The sequence below is a fragment of the Myotis lucifugus genome, unplaced genomic scaffold (assembly GCF_000147115.1).
Source record: "Myotis lucifugus unplaced genomic scaffold, Myoluc2.0 scaffold_2, whole genome shotgun sequence".
NCBI lineage: Eukaryota > Metazoa > Chordata > Mammalia > Chiroptera > Vespertilionidae > Myotis > Myotis lucifugus.
Genome location: NW_005871050.1, coordinates 25,315,527 through 25,323,347, shown reverse-complemented (window position 1 = coordinate 25,323,347; position 7,821 = coordinate 25,315,527). Strand labels below are relative to the sequence as shown.

General features: G+C 37.1%; 1 non-coding gene across 1 annotated transcript; it reads right to left on the bottom strand.

Annotated features, from left to right (window-relative positions):
- Nucleotides 1-758: 758 nt before the first annotated feature.
- Nucleotides 759-865, bottom strand: LOC111827221. Its single transcript, XR_002830718.1, has one exon. It is a non-coding gene; the product is annotated as a U6 spliceosomal RNA (small nuclear RNA).
- Between the last annotated feature and the right edge of the window lie 6,956 nt (nucleotides 866-7,821).

Here is a 7,821-nt window from a genome sequence, read left to right as displayed (position 1 = left end):
CCTAACTGCTTGCCTGCCTGCCTGCCAGCCTGATAACCCCCTAAGTGCTCCCCTGCCTGCCGGATTGCCCCCAACTGCCCTGCCCTCCAGGCCTAGTCACCCCCAACTGCCCTCCCCTGCTGGCCTGGTCACCCCCAACTACCAGCCCCTGCCAGCCATCTTGTGGTGATCATCTTGTGGTGGCCATCTTGTGACAACGTCACGACAGCCATCTTGTGATGATGTTGTGCAAGGGTGTCGGGCAACACCACCTAGGCTTTTATTATATAGGATTTTTCTTGCAATGAGAACTTTAGAAATCTACTCTCTTAGCAACTTTCAAATATGCAGTACAGTGTCATCATGCCATACATTACATTCCCACAGCTTATTACTGAAAGTTTTTACCCATTGACCATCTTCACCTATTATCCTTACCCTCCACCTGCTGCCTCTGGAAACCATCAATCTGTTTTCTGCTCTATTATTTAAGTTTTTTTAGATTCTCCATATAAGTGAGATCATACAGTACTTGTTTTCCTCTTTTAGACTTATTTCACTTAACATAATGCTCTCAGGATTCATCCATGCTGTTACAAATTGCAACATTTCATTTTTTGTGGTTTAATAGTATTATATAATATATACCTCAGGATTTTGTAAATTCATTCATCCATCAGTGGGCACTTAGGTTATTTCCATGTCTTGCCTATTGTAAATACTGCTGCAATGAACATGAAAGTGAAGATATCAGTTCAAGATAGCGATTTCATTTTTTAAAAAATATGGAATGCTTCATGAATTTTCATGTCATCCTTGCACAGGGGCCATGCTAATCTTCTCTGTATCATTCCAATTTTAGTATATGTGCTGCTGAAGACAGGACAAGGTAGTGATTCCATTTTCTTTGGCTATAAACCCAGAAGTAGAATTACTAGTTCATATAATAGTTTTATTTTTAATTTTTTGAGTAAAGTTCATACTGTTTTGCATAATGGCTGTACCAATTTACAGTACCACCAAGAATATACAAGGGTTCCCTTTTCTCCATATCCTCACTAGCACTTGTTATCTCTTGTCTTTTTTAAAAAAAAGGATTTTTTCTTCTTTTTTAAAAATATGTTTTTATAGATTTCAGAGAGAGGAAGGGGAATGTATAGAGAGATAGAAACATTGATTGGCTGCCTTCTGCATGCCCCCTACTGAGGATCAAACTCACAACCTGGGCATGTGCCCTGACTGGGAATCAAACTGGTGACCTCTTGGTACATTGGTCAATGCTCAACCACTGAGCCACACAGACCAGGTTCTCTTATCATTTTAATAATAGTTATACTAACAGGTGTGAGGTGATATCTCATTGCGGTTTTCATTTGCATTTTCCTGATGATATATTGTGATGTTGAGCACCCTTTTATATGCCTGTTGGCCCTTTGAATATCTTCTTTGGAAAAATGTCTACTCAGGTTATTTTTCCATTTTTAAATTGGATTATTTGTTTTTGTTTTTGCTACTCAGTGGTATATGGTCCTTATATATTTTGGGTGTTAACCCTTTTGCAGATATGTGATTTACAAATATTTTCTCCCATTCTGTAGGTTTCCCTTGCTGTGCAGAAACATTTAGTGTGATATAGTCCCACTTATTTCTTTTTGCTTATCTTATTTGTACTTTATGTGTCATATCCAAAAAATAATTGCCAAGAACAGTGTCAAGGAGCTTTCACCAGTTTTCTTCTACAGGTGTTATGGTTTCAGCTTACATTTAAGTCTAATCCATTTCAGGTTAATTTTGTGAGTAATGTAAGATAGGTGTCTAGTTTCATTCTTTTGACTGTGTATATCCCATTTTCTCAACACCATTTATTAAGAAGAGATTGGTTTTTTTTCTGTTGAATATTCTCAGCTTCCTTTTCAAGTACTAGTTAACTGTATATGCATGAGTTTATTTCTGGGCTCTTGATTCCATTCCATTGGTGGATGTGTGAACATCTTAACCAAAGGCCTGCTGGATAGCAATCCTATAACAAAGTGAATTTGAAAGCACACTTCCCCCAGTTGAGCTTGGGGGTGACAACAATCCTTGCTAGCACCTCATGAGAGACCCTGAACCAGAACCACCCAGTTAAGCTTCTCCTAGATTCCTGACCCCAAGAAATTGTAAGGCAATTAATGTTTACTGTTTGTAGCCACTTGTTAAGTAACAATAGATAACTGATACAGCAGTTGCACAGGCAAGGACTTATCTATAATAATAAAAGCATAATATGCTAAGTAGACTGGACGTCTTTCCAGACATCCTTCCAGACGACCTTCTGGACGAAGACATCCTTCCAGACGACCTTCTGGACGAAGCCTGGGCTGCAAGGGAAGCCCAGGTCCCAACTGCCTGCCAGTGGCTGGAGGGAAGCCGGTGCCAGCAGCCAGGACAAGGAAGGCTTACTCTTGCCCGAATTTCATGCATCAGGCCTCTAGTAGGTAATAATAAGAAATTCTGTAGAGTTAAGGTTGTAGTACTGTCTGAGAGTAGGATGGGGGTATCATTTGCCTTCTGGTTCCACTTAACTTTAGGTTGGATCATAAGTGTTCATAGTGTCATTAGGAAGTAATATGGTCAAGAGGAGATAGCTTATCCAAGCATGGGAAATTTGAAATGGATGAGTTAGGTTTTGGGGGCAGTACATTGTTCCAAAGTTCTTCTCAGCCTTCTAAACTATTCTTACCAGATAGTCCTCAAGACTTTGCAGATGGTTTCATCAGATAAGGCAGACATATCATCATGTCAATAAACATGTGGTCGTTTTATTTCTTTTGGCTTCTATTAAATAGTGATTGATTTACAAGATTATGGGCCATTAAGAGGCTTTCCTATGAAGTCTCTTTATATAGCCCTATAGATTTACATCTAATATCAAAATTCCTGATGGTTTTTAGGCCATTTTGAGGCTAATCAAAAGTCTTTGGGGTCACAGAGCAGATGCAAACCAAGTCATAGTACATGCAAATGACTTGAAAAGGAACTCTATAAACATATTGTGGAGCCCATCTGACTTCCCATCCAGAACATTGTTATTCAGATTTTTATCATTATCATTATCTTTGCCTATTCTAAATTCTTTACTTGAGAGTATATTTTGTATAAGCACATAAAATAAAAGGGTTGATTTAACAGTACAAAATCACCTGTGAAATTTATTTATTTATTTATTTATTTATTTATTTATTTATTTATTTATTTTATTGTCTAAAGTTTTACATATGTCTCCTTTTTCCCCTATTGACCACCCCTCCCCCCCATCCATTCCCTTCCTGGGCAAGCCACCTAGTGTCTGTGTCCATTGGTTATGCTAATATGCATGCATACAAGTCCTTTGGTTGCTCTCTAAACCACCCCCATCCCATGCCATTTGTCTCTGGATCTATTCTTGTTCATCGAATTATGTTTATCATTATATCCCACATATGAGTGAGATCATGTGATATCTATCTTTCTCCGACTGGCTTATTTCACTTAGCATAATGCTCTCCAGGTCCATCCATGCTATTGCAAATGGTAAAAGTTCCTTCTTTTTTATAGCGGTGTAGTATTCCATTGTGTAGATGTACCACAGTTTTTAATCCACTCATCTGGTGATGGGCACTTAGGTTGTTTCCAAATCTTAGCTATTGTAAATTGTGCTGCTATGAACATAGGGTGCATATATCCTTTCTGATTTGTGTTTCTGGTTTCTTGGGATATAGTCCTAGAAGTGGGATTACTGGGTCAAATGGCAGTTACATTTTTAACTTTTTGAGGAAACTCCATACTGTCTTACACAGTGGCCGCACCAGTCTGCATTCCCACCAGTAGTGCACGAGGGTTCCTTTTTCTCCATATCCTTGCCAGCACTTGTAGTTTGTTGATTTGTTGATGATAGCCATTCTGACAGGTGTGAGATGGTATCTCGTTGTTTTGATTTGCATCTCTTGGATGATTAGTGACTTTGAGCATGTTTTCATATGTCTCTCGGCCTTCTGTATGTCCTCTTTCGAAAAGTGTCTATTTAGGTCCTTTGTCCATTTTTTGATTGGATCATTTATCTTCATTTTGTTAAGTTGTATGAGTTCTCTATAAATTTTGCAGATTAAACAGTTATCTGAAATAGCATTGGCAAATATGTTTTCCCATGCAGTGGGCTTTCTTGTTGTTTTGTTGATGGTTTCTTTTGCTGTGCAGAAGCTTTTTATTTTGATGTAGCCCCACTTGTTTATTTTCTCCTTAGTCTCCATTGCTCTAGAAGCTGTGTCTGTAAAGATATTGCTACAACATATGTCTGCTATTTTGCTGCCTATGGAGTCTTGTAGGATTTTTATCGTTTCCCGTCTTACATTAAAAAAAAATGAAACTAGATCACCAACTTACAACATACACAAAAACAAACTCAAAATGGCTAAAGGTGAAATTTATTTTTAAAGAAGTCTTCCATCTAAAGCAATCTACAGATTCAATGCAATTTCAACATGTGTGTTTTTGCAGACAGAAAAACCCATCCTAAAATTCATATGAAATTTCATGAGACCCCAAATAGCCTAAATAATCTTGAAAAAGAAAAGCAAATTTGGCTGTCTAGTACTACCTGATTTTAAAATGACTACAAAGCTATGGTAATCAGAACAATATGTCACTGGCACAGGACAGACCTATAGAGCAATGGCATATAATAGATAGCCCAGAAATAAACCATAGTATATATGGTCAAGTGATTTTTGACAAGGGTGACGAGACCATTTAATGGAAACAGGACAGTCTCTTCAATCAATAGTGCTGGGAAAACTGGATACCCACATGCAAAAGAATGAAGATAGAGACTTACCTTACACCATGTACAAAAATTAACTTAAAATGGTTTGAAGACCTGAACATAAGAGCTAGAACTATAAAACTCTCAGAAGAAAACAAGGGAAAAGCTTCATGAGATTGGATTTGGCAATGATTTGGGGGGTATAACTGCAAAAGCACAGGCAACAAAAGAAAAAAATAGATAAGTTGGACTTCATGAAAATTAAAAATGTTATGCTACAAAAAGCACCAGCAGCAGAGTAAAAATACAAACCATGAAATAAGAGAAAAATATTTGCAAATCATATCTCTTATAAGGGTTCAATATCCAGAATATATATAAAAATATTCTACAGCTTAACAACAAAAAGCAAACAACCCAATTTAAAAATGGGCAAATGTATTTCTCTACAAAAGTTATACCAATCGTCAATGAGCACATGGAAAATGATCAACGTCGCTAATCATTACAGTAATGAAAACTAAATCACAATGAGATTCCACTTCATACCCATTAAGATGGCTATTTAAAAAAAAGAAAATGACAAATGTTTGTAAATGATGTGGAGAAATTGGAACCATTGTGCATTGCAGGTGAAAATGTAAAATGGTGCAGCCATTGTGGAAAATAATACAGTAGTTTCTCAAAAACATTAAACATAGAATTACCATCTGATTCAGCAATTCCACTTGTAAGTATATACTTAACATAATTAAAAGAAAGGACTCAAATGAATATTTTACATCAATATTCATAGCAGCATTATTTACAATAACCAAAAAGTTGATGCCACCCAAGTATCCATCAATGGATGAAAAGATAAACGAAATGTGGTACATTCATACAATGGAATATTATTCAGCCCTTAAAAAGAATGAAGGTGTGATAATGCTACAACATGGAATAACCTTGAAGACAGTATGCTAAGTGAAATAAGCCAGACACAAAGGACAAATATTATATGATTCCACTTACATGAAATACATAGAATGGTCAAATCCATAGAGACAGAAAGTAGAATAGTGGCTGCCAGGGGCTGGGGTGAGGGACAGTGGGGAGTTATTATTTAATGGATACACAATAGTTTAGGATGATGAAAAAGTTCTGTAGATGGATATTGGTGACGAATATTGGAAATGGATATTGGTTGCACAGCAAAGGAAATGCACTTAATGCCATTGATTTGTACACTTAAAAATTGTAAATTTTAAGTTACGTATATTTTACCACAATAAAAAACAAATTCAAAATTATTTTCTCTGTGCAATAATGTTTCCCAGCCTGCCACATTTACATTGGCCCTATCCCAATTTCCCACTAGCCAGGATTAGGCTGCATTTCTCCAAATCCTCCAACCCTGGCCCAAATCAGCTAAATCGCCATGACACCAAGCTACTGGAAATAATTTCTTTGTAGATATAATTTTCCCAGAGACTGGAATGTCCCTGGTGATGCCACCATAAATGAGACAGAGCTCTGTAGTTTCTTTGCAGGCCAAGGGATTCCTGAATGTCCCTTGACGAATCTCCTCTCTTCTCTATATCTATTTTGTTCCCCATTAAAATGTTCATAATTACCATTTATATAACATTTTAGAATTTACATAGCACTTTCTCACATAAAATCTTACATTTGATAAAATCCAAAAACATTAATGAAGGTGAATATTTTGTTACCTCAGTTTACAGATGAGGAAACTAAGGCACAGAGTGGTTGACTTGCCCAAGTTCCCATAGTTATTAAATGGAAGAACTGGGACTTCTTAAATCCGGACCTCTCTTCTGAGATTCCTCCCTACTTTACTGTCTCTCAGGAAAATGGCTATAAACATGTCCAAAGCTAAGCTCACCAGCTCCTGCCCAAATCTGCTTCTCCTCCTGTGCCCCTGATTTTAGTGAATGGCACTGACATTTTGGCCAAGCAGAACTACTTTGGAGTCATCATTGACACCTTCCTCTGTTTCATTCCCCAGAGCCAATCTGTCACCAAATCTTTAAATTCTATCTCCGAAATAATCTTTTAAAGGGGGGGGGGGTAGCCAGTTTAGCTCAGTGGACAGAGCGTTGTCCTGCAGACTAAAAGGTCCCAGGTTCGATTCCGGTCAAAGGCACGTACCTTGGTTGCAGGCTCCTCCCTGGCCCTGCCCTGGTGGGATGTGTGCAAGAGGCGGCCAATTGATGTGTTTCTCTCACATTGATGTTTCTCTCTGTCTTTCCCTCTCTCTTCCACTCTCCCTAAAAATCAATGGAAAAATATCCTCGGATGAGGATTAACCAAAAAAAAGGGGGGGTGTTAGGGGAGCTGGAGGAGGGTATAGGAAGGATAAATGGTGATGGAAGGAGATTTGACTTAGGGTAGTGAACACACAATACAGTGTACAGATGATGTGTTGTGGAACTTTGCACCTGAAACCTGTATAATTTTGTTAACAGGTGTCACCCCAATAAATTTGATAAAAGGAAAAAAAGTAAATAAATAAAAATAAAAAGTCAATTGACTCTATATTCACTCTCTCCACCCCCACCATGACCTCCTTTGTCTGATTCATTATCTTTTCTCACCGCGATAGCTTCCTAAGGGATCTCTTTGCCTTCAGTCTTGCTTCTTTTTTTTTTTTTTTACTTCACAAAATTTTGTTTTTATTTGTACGTTCTTGTCTATAAAAAGTGCATCAGCATTTAGTAAAACAACAATTAAGACAGCAAATTCAATGTGATATATGAAGTGCTTATAATATGTTACTAAGATTAATTCTGTTTTAAGGCTGAAGTTGAAAACGTTAAATGATAGTCACCTAGTTATAAATTTGTGTGTTCTTTTTTATTATTATTATTTTCTTTATTGAGTAAGGTATTACAATCCACTCCCCAAAGAGCATCCGGAGCAATTTTTCTAAAATTAAGTCTGATCATGGTTCATCTGGGGTTTTTGTTTATTTTTGTTGCCAGTGAAGCTTTTTTTAAAAAAGAAATATTTAAAACAAACCACGAAACCTATCGGGTAAAGCTTCTTAGCATTGCATA